The sequence below is a fragment of the Eriocheir sinensis genome, unplaced genomic scaffold, assembly GCF_024679095.1.
Source record: "Eriocheir sinensis breed Jianghai 21 unplaced genomic scaffold, ASM2467909v1 Scaffold238, whole genome shotgun sequence".
NCBI lineage: Eukaryota > Metazoa > Arthropoda > Malacostraca > Decapoda > Varunidae > Eriocheir > Eriocheir sinensis.
The window spans coordinates 406901-422103 of NW_026111541.1; positions in this window are offsets into that span (position 1 = coordinate 406901).

The window sequence follows — 15203 nt, forward strand, 5'->3', positions numbered from 1 at the left end:
ATACAAAAATACACATAAAATAATTAAATTTGTATTAAAATTAATATACAAAAAGCACGTACAATAAGGTAAATTTGTATTGAAAAAATATACAAAATGCACATAAAAGTGTAAATTTGTTTAAAAATCTATATACGAATACACTTAAAATAACGTAGCTTTCTATAGAAATATATATACAAAATACACATGAAATGATGTAAATACGTATAAAAATATATATATATATATATATACAAAATACACATTAAATAACTTAATTAATCCTCGTCAAAATAAATAAACAAAATATCAATAAAAGAGTGTGTATTTGTATGAAAATAGATATACAAAATACTCATGAAATAACCTAAGTTTGTATAAAACTTTATACAAAAATACACAAAAATAATTTAAATCTGTATGAAAATAAATATACAAAATACACATAAAATTAGGTAAATTTGCATTGAAATACATATACAAAATACACATAAAATAATGGAAATTTGAATGAAAATATATAAACATATACACTTAAAATAACGTAAATTTGTATCAAATATATATACAAAATACACATTAAATAATGTAAATATGTATAAAAAAATATATACAAAACACAAATAGAATAAAGTAAAATCGTATCAACTATAAATACACAGAATATTAATAAAATAATGTAAATTTGTATGAAAATAAAGAAGCAAAATACCCATAAAATAACGCATTTTTTTTATTTAAAAAAATATATATACCAAAATACACATCAAAAAATTTAATTTGTATTAAAATAAATATACAAAAAACACATACAATAAGGTAAATTTGTATTGAAATATATATGCAAAATACATATAAAACAATGCAACAATGCAAAATAGCCATAAAATAAAGCATTTTTTTAAAAATATATATACCAAAATACACATAAAATATTAAATTGTATTAAGATAAATATATAAAATGCACATACTATAAGGTACATTTGTATTGAAATAGATATGCAAAATACATATAAAACAATGTAAATTTATTTCAAAATATATATACGAATACACATAAAATAACGTAGATTTCTATAAAAATGTATACAAAATACACATAAAATGAAGTAAATACGTATAAAAAAATGAATACAAAATACACATAAAAATTGTATCAAAATAAATAAACAAAATAACAGTAAAAGAATGTGTATTTGTATAAATATAAATATACAAAATACACAAAAAATATCGTAAATTTGTATAAAACTATATACAAAAATACACAAAAGTAATTAAATTTAAATATATATACAAAATACAGCTAAAATAAGCTAAATTTGAATTGAAATGTACATACAAAATACATAAAATAATGTAAATCTGTATCAAAATATTTATACAAATACATATAATAACGTAGATTTGTTTAAAAATATATAAACAAAATACACATTAAGTAATGTAAATACGTATAAAAAATATGTACAAAATACACATATAATCATGTAATTCGTATCAAAATAAATAAACAAAATAGCAATAAAATAATGTAAATTTGTATAAGAAAACATATACAAATAACGCAAATTTCTAAAAAAATATATGTACAAAAATGCACATAAAATAAAGTAAATTTGCAAAAAAATATATATACAATTCACACACTAAATAATGTAAATGCGTACATAAAATAACCTAAATTTGTATAAAACTATATACAAAAATACACAAAAATAATTTAAATTTGTTTGAAAAGAAATATACAAAATACACATAAAATTAGGTAAATTTGTATTGAAATACATATACAAAATACACATCAAATAATGTAAATTCGTATCAAAATAAATATACAAAATACCAATAAAAGAATGTGTATTTGTATAAATATAAATATACAAAATACACATAAATAACTTAAATTTATATAAAACTATATACTAAAATACACTGAAGTATTTTAATTTGTATTGAAATAGATATAAAAAATATATTAAATTCGTTTCATATTCAATAATCAATATTAAGATAAAAGAACGTATATTTGTAGAAAAATAAATATACAAAATACACATAAAATAACGAAAATTTGTATGAAAATATATAAAAAAATAAACAAAAATAATTTCAATTTGTATGAAAATAAATATACAAAATACACATGTATTTTGTATATCTATTTTCACACAAATTTAATTACTTTTGTGTTATGCATATAGTTTTATATAAATTTACGTTATTTTATTTGTATTTTGTATATTTATATTTATACAATACACATTCTTTATTAGTATTTTGTTTATTTATTTGATACAGTTTACATTATTTTATGTGTATTTTGTATACCTTTTTTATACATTTACTTCATTTTATGTGTATTTTGTATATTTATTTTCATAAAATCTACGTTATTTTATGTGTATTCGCAATGTTTTTTGAAAAAATTTACATGGTTTTATATGTATTTTGCATATCTATTTCAATACAAATTTACCTTATTATATGTGCATTTTGTATATTTATTTTAATAAATTCAAATATTTTATGTGTGTCTTGGTATAAATATTTTTATAAAATGCGTTATTTCATGGGTATTTTGCATCTTAATTTTCATACAAATTTACATTATTTTATTAATATTCTGTGTATTTATTTTGATACGATTTTATATTATTCTATTTGTGTTTTGTATATATTTTTATACATATTTACATTATTTAATATGTATTTTTATATATATTTTATACAAATTTACGTTATTTTAAGTATTTGCTTATATATTTTCATTCAAATTACATTATTTTATGTGTATTTTGTAAATGTATTTCAATAAATTTACCTAATTTTATGTGTATTTTGTATATTTGTTTTTATACAATTTAAAATTATTTTTGTGTATTTTTGTATATAGTTTTATTCAAATTTAGGTGATTTTATGTGTATATTGTATGTCTATTTTCATACAAATACACATTCTTTTATTGATATTTTGTTTATTTATTTTGACATAATTTACATTATTTAATGTGTATTTTATATATATATTTTATACGTGTTTATCATTTGATGTGTATTTGTATATATATTTCTATAGAAATCTACGTTGATTTATGAGTATTCGTATATAGATTTGAAATAAATTTACTGTTTTATGTGTATTTTGTATATTTTTAAATACTAATTTACCTTATTGTATATGCATTTTGTATATTATTTTTAATAGAAATTTAATTATGCTATGTGTTTTTTTGTATATGTATTATTATAAAAATATGCTTTATTTTTTGGGTATTTTGCATTTTTATTTTCGTACAAATTTACATTATTTTATTTATATTCTGTTTATTTTTTTTTGAAAAAATTTTACATTATTCTATGTGTATTTTGTATATCTATTTTTATACGTATTTACTTAATTTTATGTGTATTTTGTATATATATTTTTATAAATCTACGTTATTTTATGTGTATTCGTATATATATTTTGAAACAAATTTACATTGTTTTATATGTATTTTGCATCTCTTTCAATACAAGTTTACCTTATTGTATGTGCATTTTGTATATTTATTTCAATACAAATTTAAATATTTTATGTGTATTTTGGTATATATATTTTATAAGAAATGCGCTATTTGATGGGAATCTTGCATCTTTATTTTCATAAATATTTACATTATTTTATTAATATTCGGTGTATTTATTTTGATACGATTTCACATTATTCTATTTTTTTTTTGTATATATTTTTTTATACATATTTACATTATTTAATGTGTATCTTGCATATATATTTCATACAAATTTATTATATATTATTTATTTTCATACAAATAAAAATTCTTTTCATGATATTTTGTTTATTTATTTTGACACGAATTTACCTAGATATGTATTTTGTATATATATTTTTATACGTATTTATATAATTTCATGTGTATTTTGAATATATATTTCTATAGAAATCTACGTTATTTTATGTGTATTCGTATATATATTTTGAAACAAATTTACTTTGTTTTATATGTATTTTTGAATATCTCTTTAAATACATATTTACCTTACTGTATATGCATTTTGTATATTTATTTCAATACAAATTTAAATATTTTATGTGTATTTTGGTATATATATTTTTATAAAAAATGCGCTATTTTATGGGAATTTTGCATCTTTCTTTTCATACAAATTTACATTATTTTATTGATATTCTGTGTGTCTATATTGATAGGATTTTACATTATTCTATTTCTTTTTTGTATATATTTTTTTATACACATTTACATTATTTAATGTGTATCTTGCATATATATTTTATACAAATTTACGTTATTTTAAGTGTATTTGTTTATATATTTTCATTCAAATTTACATTATTCTATATGTATTTTTTATATGTATTTCAACACAAATTTACCTAATTTTATGTGTATTTTGTATATTTCTTTTTATACAAATTTTACATTTTTTGTGTATTTTTGTATATAGTTTAATACAAATTTAGGTTATTTTATGTACGCATTTACATTATTTAATGTGTGTTTTGTATATATATTTTTATGCAAATTTACTTTATTTTATGTGTATTTTATATATACATTTTCATAAAAAATTACGTTATTTTATTGTGTGTATTTGTATATATTTTGAAACAAATTTTATACAAATTCATGTTATTTTATGTGTATTTGTATATATATTTTCATACAAATTTATATTATTTTTTGTGTATTCTTACTTATATTTTATTACAAATGTACCTTATTTTATGTTTATTTTGTATATTTATTTCATTCAATTTTAAATTATTTAATATGTATATTTGTATTTGTATTTAGGTTATTTTATGTGTGTTTTCTATATATATTTTCATCCAAAATTACATTATTTTATTGTTTTTTTCTTATTTTAACTCGATAAGGGCTTAGATTATTTCATAGGTATTTTGTATACAAATTTTTATACTCATTACATTATCTAATGTGTGTTTTGTATATATTTTTTATGCAAACTAATTTTATGTGCATTTTGTACATATATTTTATAGAAACTTAAACGTTATTTTATGTGTATTTTATATGTTTCTCATACAAATTTACATTATTTAATTAGTTTTTGTTTATTTATTTTGATACGAATGACTTGATTATTTCTGTATTTTGTAAATATTTTTTTATACGTATTTACATTTCTTAATGTATTTGTTTCTATATTTTTACAAATTTACGTTATTATATGTATTTGTTAAAAAATTTGAAACGAATTTACTTTATTTTATGTATTTTGTATATATATTTCAATTCAAATTTAGCTTATTTTGTGTATTTTGTATATCTATTTTCCATACAAATTTAATTACTTCTGTGTATTTTTTGTAAATAGTTTTATACAAATTTACGTTATTGTTTGTGCATTTTGTATGTTTATATTTATACAAATACGAATTTACATTATTTTATGTGTATTTTGTATACATTTTTGATTCGTATTTACTTAATTTTACTTGTTTTCTGTATATATATATTTATAGAAATCTACGTTATTTATGTGTATTCATTATATGTATTTTGATACAAATTTACTTTGTTTTATATGTATTTTGCATATCTATTTCAATACAAATTTACCTTATTGTATGTGCATTTTGTATATTTATTTTAATACAAATTCAAATATTTTATGTGTATTTTGGTATATATAATTTTATAAAAAATGCGTTATTTATAGGTATTTTGCATCTTAGTTTTCATTCATACAAATGTACACTATTTTATTAATATTCTGTATATATTTTGATACGATTTTATATTATACTATTTGTGTTTTTGTATATATTTTTATACATATTTTCATTATTTAATATGTATTTTTATATATATTTTATACAAATTAACGTTATTTTAAGAGTATTTGTTTATATAATTTCATTCAAATTTACATTATTTAAGTGTATTTTGTATATAATTTCAATACAAATTTACCTAATTTATGTGAATTTGTATATTTATTTTCATACAAATTTAAATTATTTTGTTTTTGGTATAAACATATAGAGTAAATTTCTATAAAATATATATACAAAATACACATGAAATAAGGTAAATAGTATAAGAAAATATATACAAAATACACATAAAAATGTAAATTCGTATCAAAATAAATAAACTAAATGCCAATAAAAGAATTTTACTTGTATAAATATAAATATACAAAATACACATAAAATAACGTAAAATTGTATAAAACTATATACAAAAATAACCAAAAATAATTAAATTTGTATGAAAATAGATATACAAAATACAGATAAAATAAGCTAAATTTGAATTGAAATAAATATAGAAAATACATAAAATAATGTAAATTTGTATCAAAATATATATTCAAATACACATAAAATTTGTATTGAAATATATAAACAAATATACATAAAATAATGTAATACGTATGAAAGATATGTACGTAATGTAAAAATTATAAATTAAAGATGCAAAATACCCATAAAATAACTCATATTTAAAAAATATATATACAAAAATACACATAAAATAATTGAATTTGTATTAATATAAATATACAAAATACACATACAATAAGGTAGATTTTTATTGAAATAGATATGCAAAAAACACATAAAAATGTAAATTTTTTTAAAATATATACGAATACACACAATAAAATTACGTAAATTTTTATAAGATATATATACAAAATACACATAAAATAATGTAAATACATAGAAAAATATATATACAAAATACACATAAAATAATGTAAATTCGTATCAAAATAAATAAACAAAATTTCTTCTAAAAGAATGTATATTTGTAGGAAAATATATATACAAAATATAAAATAACCAAAATTTGTATAAAATATATACAAATATACACAAAAATAATTTAAATTTGTTAGAAAAGAAATATACAAAATACACGTAAAATTAGACAAATTTGTGTTGAAATACATATACAAAATACACATCAAATAATGTAAATTTGAATGAAAATATATAAACAAACACACTTAAAATAACGTAAATTTGTATAAAATATATATGCAAAATACACATTAAATAATGTAAATGTGTATAAAAAAATATATACAAAAAACAAATAGAATAATGTAAAATCGTATCAAAATAAATACACAGAATATCAATAAAATAATGTAAATTTGTATGAAAATAAAGATGCAAAATTCCCAAAAATTTTCGCATTTTTTATAAAAATATATATCACAAAATACACATAAAATATTTAAATTTGTATTGAAATAAATATACAAAATGCATATACAGTAAGGTAAATTTGTATTGAAAGAGATATTCAAAAATACATACAAAACAATGTAAATTTGTTTCAAAATATATATACGAATACAAAATAATTAAACAAAATACCAGTAAAAGAATATGTATTTGTATAAATATAAATATACAAAATACACAAAAAATATCGTAAATTTGTATAAAACTATATACAAAAATACACAGTAGTAATTAAATTTGTATGAAAATATATATACAAAATACAGCTAAAATAAGCTAAATTTGAATTGAAATGTACATACAAAATACATAAAATAATGTAAATCTGTATCAAAATATTTATACAAATACATATAATAACGTAGATTTGTTTAAAAATATATAAAGAAAATACACATTAAGTAATGTAAATACGTATAAAAAATATGTACAAAATACACATATAATCATGTAATTCGTATCAAAATAAATAAACAAAATAGCAATAAAATAATGTAAATTTGTATTAGAAAACATATACAAATAAGGCAAATTTCTATAAAAATATATGTACAAAAATGCACATAAAATAAAGTAAATTTGCATAAAAATATAAATACAAAACACACACTAAATAATGTAAATGCGTACATAAAATAACCTAAATTTGTATAAAACTATATACAAAAATACACACAAATAATTTAAGTTTGTTTGAAAAGAAATATACAAAATACACATAAAATTAGGTAAATTTGTATTGAAATACATATACAAAATACACATCAAATAATGTAAATTTGAATGAAAATATATAAACAAATACACTTAAAATAACGTAAATTTGTATAAAATATATATGCAAGATACACATTAAATAATGTAAATGTGTATAAAAAAATATATACAAAAAACAAATAGAATAATGTAAAATCGTATCAAAATAAATACACAGAATATCAATAAAATAATGTAAATTTGTATGAAAATAAAGATGCAAAATTCCCAAAAATTTTCGCATTTTTTATAAAAATATATATACCAAAATACACATAAAATATTTAAATTTGTATTGAAATAAATATACAAAATGCATATACAGTAAGGTAAATTTGTATTGAAAGAGATTTTCAAATATACATATAAAACAATGTAAATTTGTTTCAAAATATATATACGAATACACATAAAATAAAGTAGATTTCTATAGAAATATATATACAAAATACATATGAAATTATGTAAATACGTATAAAAATATATATACAAAATACATATCAAATAATGTAAATTCGTGTCAAAATAAATAAACAAAATATCATGAAAAGAATGTGTATTTCTATGAAAATAGATAATAGATAATAAATTTGTATAAAATATATATGCAAGATACACATTAAATAATGTAAATATGTATAAAAAAGTATATACAAAAAACAAATAGAATAATGTAACATCGTATCAAAATAAATACACCGAGTATTAATAAAATAATGTAAATTTGTATGAAAATAAAGATGCAAAATTCCCATAAAATAGCGCATTTCTAATAAAAATATATATACCAAAATACACATAAAATATTTAAATTTGTATTGAAATAAATATACAAAATGCACATACAATAAGGTAAATTTGTATTGAAAGAGATATGCAAAAATACATATAAAACACTGTAGATTTGTTTCAAAATATATATACGAATACAAATAAAAAAACGTAGATTTCTATAAAAATATATATACAAAATACACATAAAACTAAGTAAATACGTATAAAAAATATATATACAAAATAGACATAAAATAATGTAAATTCGATTTAAAATAAATAAACAAAATACCAATAAAAGAATGTGTATTTGGATAAATATAAATATAGAAAATACACATACAAAATAAATATAAAATAAGGTAGATTTGTAATAAAATATATGTACAAAATACACATAAAATAGTGTAAACCTATATGAAAATATATATACAAATACACATAAAATACCATGAATTTGTATAAAAATATATATTCAAAATAAATATTAAATAATGTAAAAGCGTATAAAAATATATATACAAAGTACATATAAAATAATGTAAATTCGTATCAATATAAATCAACAAAACACCAATAAAATAATATATATTTGAATGAAAATAAATTTACAAAATACACATAACATAACTAAAATTTGTATTTAAATATATACAAAAATACATAGAAATAATTTGAGTTTGTATGAAAATAGATATACAAAATACACATAAAACTAGGTAAATTTCATTTGAAATGTATATACAAAATACCCATAAAATATTGTAAATTTGTGTCAAAATATATAAACAAATACACATAAAATAACGTAAATTTGTATGAAAAATATATACAAAATACACATAGAATAATGTCAATTCGTATCAAAATGAATGAGCAGAATATCAATAAAATAATGTAAATTTGTATGAAAATAAAGATGCAAAATACCCAAAAAATAAAGCATATGTTTATAAAAATACAGATACAAAAATACACATCGAATAATTAAATTTGTATTAAAATTAATATACAAAATGCGTATATAATAAGGTAAATTTGTATTGAAAAAATATGCAACATACACGTTTACTCATACAAATTTATATTATTTTATTGGTATTTTGTTTATTTATTTTGATACGAATTACATGATTATATGTGTATTTTGTACATATTTTTTTAAACGTATTTACATTATTTAATAAGTATTTTGTTTATATATTTTCATACAAATTTACGTTATTATATGTGTATTTGAATAAATATTTTGATACAAATTTACTTTATTTCATGTATTTTGTATATATATTTCAATTCAAATTTAGCTTATTTTGTGTGTATTTTGTATATATTTTCATACAAATTTAATTACTTCTGTGTATTTTTGTATATAGTTTTATATAAATTTACGTTATTTTATGTGTATTTTGTATATTTATATTTATACAAATACACATTCTTTTATTGGTATTTTGTTTATTTATTTTGATACGAATTTACATTATTTTATGTGTATTTTGTATACATTTTTTTTATACGTATTTACTTTATTTTATGTGTATTTTGTATATATATTTTTATAGAAATCTACGTTATTTTATGTGTATTCGTATATATATTTTGAAACAAATTTACATTGTTTTATATGTATTTTGCATATCTATTTCAATATAAATTTACCTTATTGTATGTGTTTTTTGTATATTTATTTTAATATAAATTTAATTTTTTGATGTGTATTTTGGTATATATATTTTTATAAATAAAAAAAAATGCGTTATTTTATGGGTATTTTGCTTCTTTATTTTCATACAAATTTACATTATTTTATTAATATTCTGTGTATTTATTTTGATACGATTTTACATTATTCTATTTGTGTTTTGTACATATTTTTTTATACAAATTTACGTTATTTTAAGTGTATTTGTTTATGTATTTTCATTTAAATTTACATTATTGTATGTGTATTTTGTGTATGTATTTCAATACAAATTTACCTAATTGTATGTGTATTTTGTATATTTATTTTCATACAAATTTAAAATATTTTTGTGTATTTTTGTATATAGTTTGATAAAAATTTAGGTTATTTTATGTGTATTTTGTATATCTATTTTCATACAAATACACATTCTTTTATTAATATTTTGTTTATTTATTTTGACGCGAATTTACATTATTTAATGTGTGTTTTGTATATATATTTTTATACGTATTTACATCATTTCATGTGTATTTTGTATAGTTTTAAACAAATTTATATTATTTAATGTGTATTTTGTATATATATATATATATATATATATATATATATATATATATATATATATATATATATATATATATATATATATATATATATATATATATATATATATATATATATATATATATATATATTTATACAAATACACATTCTTTTATTGGTATTTTGTTTATTTATTTTGATACTAATTTACATTATTTTATGTGTATTTTGTATACATTTTTTATACGTATTTACTTAATTTTATGTGTATTCTGTATATATATTTTTATAGAAATCTACCTTATTTCATGTGTATTCGTATATATATTTTGAAACAAATTTACATTGTTTATTTTGCATATCTATTTTTGTGTATTCTGTATTTATTTTTGTTATACATAGAATAATGTAAAATCGTATCAAAATAAGTACACAGAAAATCGATAAAATAACTTATATTTGTATGAAAATAAAGATGCAAAATACCCATAAGATAAAGCATATTTTTTTTTAAAAATACATATACAAAAATACACAGAATAATTAAATTTGCATTAAAATTAATATACAAAAGGCACACATACAATAAGGTAAATTTGTATTGAAAAAAAACGCAATATACAAATAAAACTGTAAATTTATTTCAAAATATATACACGAATACACATAAAATAACGGAGATTTCTATAGAAATATATATACAAAATACACATGAAATTATGTAAATACGTATAAAAATATATATACAAAATACATATTAAGTAATGTAAATTCGTGTCAAAATAAATAAACTAAATATCATGAAAAGAATGTGTATTTGTATGAAAATAAATAATAGATAATAAATTTGTATGAAATATATATGCAAGATACACATTAAATAATGTAAATATGTATAAAAAATATATATATACAAAAAAACAAACAGAATAATGTTTATACAAATACACATTTTTTTATTGGTATTTTGTTTATTTATTTTCATACGAATTTACATTATTTTATGAGTATTTTGTATACATTTTTTTTATACGTATTTACTTCATTTTATGTGTATTTTGTATATATATTTTTATACAAATTACGTTATTTTATGTGTATTCGTTTATATATTTTGAAACAAATTTACATTGTTTTATATGTATTTTGCATATCTATTTCAATACAAATTTACCTTATTGTATGTGTATTTTGTATATTTATTTTAATACAAATAAATTTTTTTATGTGTATTTTTGTATATATATTTTTATAAAAAAATGCGTTATTTTATGGGTATTTTGCTTCTTTATTTTCATACAAATTTACATTATTTTATTAATATTCTGTGTATTTATTTTGATACGATTTTACATTATTCATTTTGTGTTTTGTATATATTTTTTTATACAAATTTATGTTATTTTAAGTGTATTTGTTTATGTATTTTCATTCAAATTTACAGTATTTTATGTGTATTTTGTATATGTATTTCAATACAAATTTACCTAATTTTATGTGTATTTTGTATATTTATTTTCATACAAATTTAAATTATTTTTGTGTATTTTTGTATATAGTTTTATACAAATTTATGTTATCTTATGTGAATTTTGTATATTTATTTTCATACAAATACACATTCTTTTATTGATATTTTGTTTATTTATTTTGACGCGAATTTACATTATTTAATGTGTATTTTGTATATATATTTTTATACGTATTTACATCCTTTCATGTGTATTTTGTATATTTATAAAATAATGCGTTATTTTATGGGTATTTTGCATCTTTATTTTCATACAAATTTACATTATTTTATTTACATTCTTTGTATTTATTTTGATACGATTTTACATTATTCTATTTGTGTTTTGTATATATATTTTTGATACATATAAACATTATTTAATGAGTATTTTGTATATATATTTTATACAAATTTACGTTAATTTAAGTGTATTTGTTTATATATTTTAATTCAAATTTACATTATTTGATGTGTATTTTTTATATGTATTTCTATACAAATATACCTAATTTTATGTGTATTTTGTATATTTATTTTCATACAAATTCAATTTATTTTTGTGTATTTTCATATATAGTTTTATACAAATTTACGTTATTTTATGTGTATTTTGTATATGTATTTTCATACAAATACACATTCTTTTATTGATATTTTAATTATTTATTTTGACACGAATTTACATTATTTAATGTGTGTTTTGTATATATAATTTTAATACGTATTTACATCATTTCATGTGTATTTTGTATATATATTTCTATAGAAATCTATTCTATTTTATGTGTATTCGTATATATATTTTGAAACAAATCTACATTATTTTATGTATTTTGTAAATTTATTTCATTACAAATTTGCCTTATTTTATGTTTATTTTTATATCTATTTTCATTCATTTTCATTTTATGTGTATATATTTATTTGTATATACGTTATTTTATGTGTATTTTCTATATATATTTTCATTCAAAATTACATTATTTTATCGGTATTTTGTTCATTTATTTCGATACGAATTTAGATTATTTCATGTGTATTTTCTATACATATACATATAGAGTAAATTTCTATGAAAATATATATTCAAAATACATATAAAATTATGTAAATAAGTATAAAAATATATATATATCAAATACACCTAAAAAAATGAAAATTCGTATCAAAATAAATAAACAAAATTCCGATAAAAGAACGTATATTTGTAGGAAAATAAATATACAAAATACACATAAAATTACGAAAATTTGAATAAAAATATATACAAAAAAACAAAAAAATAAATTTCAGTTTGTATGAAAATAGATATACAAAAAAACACATATAATTAGTTAGATTTGTATTTAAATACATGTACAAAATACACATAAAATAATGTAAATTTGTATGAAATGAAAACAAATTCACATAAAATAACGTACATTTGTATAAAATAGATATACAAAATATACATAGAATAATGTAAAATCGTATCAAAATAAATACACAGAATATCAATAAAATAATGTAATTTTGTATGAAAATAAAGATGCAAAATACCCATAAAATAAAGCATATTTTTTTAAAAATACATATACAAGAATACACATAGAATAAATAAATTTGTGTTAAAATTAATATACAAAATGCACGTACAATAAGGTAAATTTGTATTGAAAAAATATACAAAATGCACATAAAACAATGTATATTTGTTTCAAAATATATATACGAATACACATAAAATAACGTATATTTCTATAGAAATATATATACAAAATACACATGAAATGACGTAAATACGTATAAAAATATATATACACAATACACATTAAATAATGTAAATTCGCATCAAAATAAATAAACAAAATATCAATAAAAGAATATGTATTTGTATTAATATAGATATTCAAAATACACATAAAATATTTAAATTTGTATTACAATAAATATACAAAATGCACATACAATAAGGTAAATTTGTATTGAAATAGATATGCAAAATACACATAAAACAATGTAAATTTGTTTCAAAATATATATACGAATACACATAAAATAACGTAGATTTCTATAAAATATATATACAAAATACACATGAAATAAGGTAAATACGTATAAGAAAATGTATACAAAATACACATAAAATAATGTAAATTCGTATCAAAATAAATAAACTAAATGCCAATAAAAGAATTTTTACTTGTATAAATATAAATATACAAAATACACATGAAATAACGTAAAATTGTATAAAACTATATACAAAAATAAACAAAAATAATTAAATTTGTATGAAAATAGATATACAAAAGACAGATAAAATAAGCTAAATTTGAATTGAAATAAATATAGAAAATACATAAAATAATGTATCAATTTGTATCAAAATATATATTCAAATACACATATAATAACGTAAATTTGTATTGAAATATATAAACAAAATATACATTAAATAATGTAAATACGTATGAAAGATATGTACGTAATGTAAAAAATTATAAAATTAAAGATGCAAAATACCCATAAAATAACTCATATTTAAAAAAAATATATACAAAAATACACATAAAATAATTGAATTTGTATTAATATAAATATACAAAATACACATACAATAAGGTAGATTTTTATTGAAATAGATATGCAAAAAACACATAAAATAATGAAATTTTTTATCAAAATATATACGAATACACACAA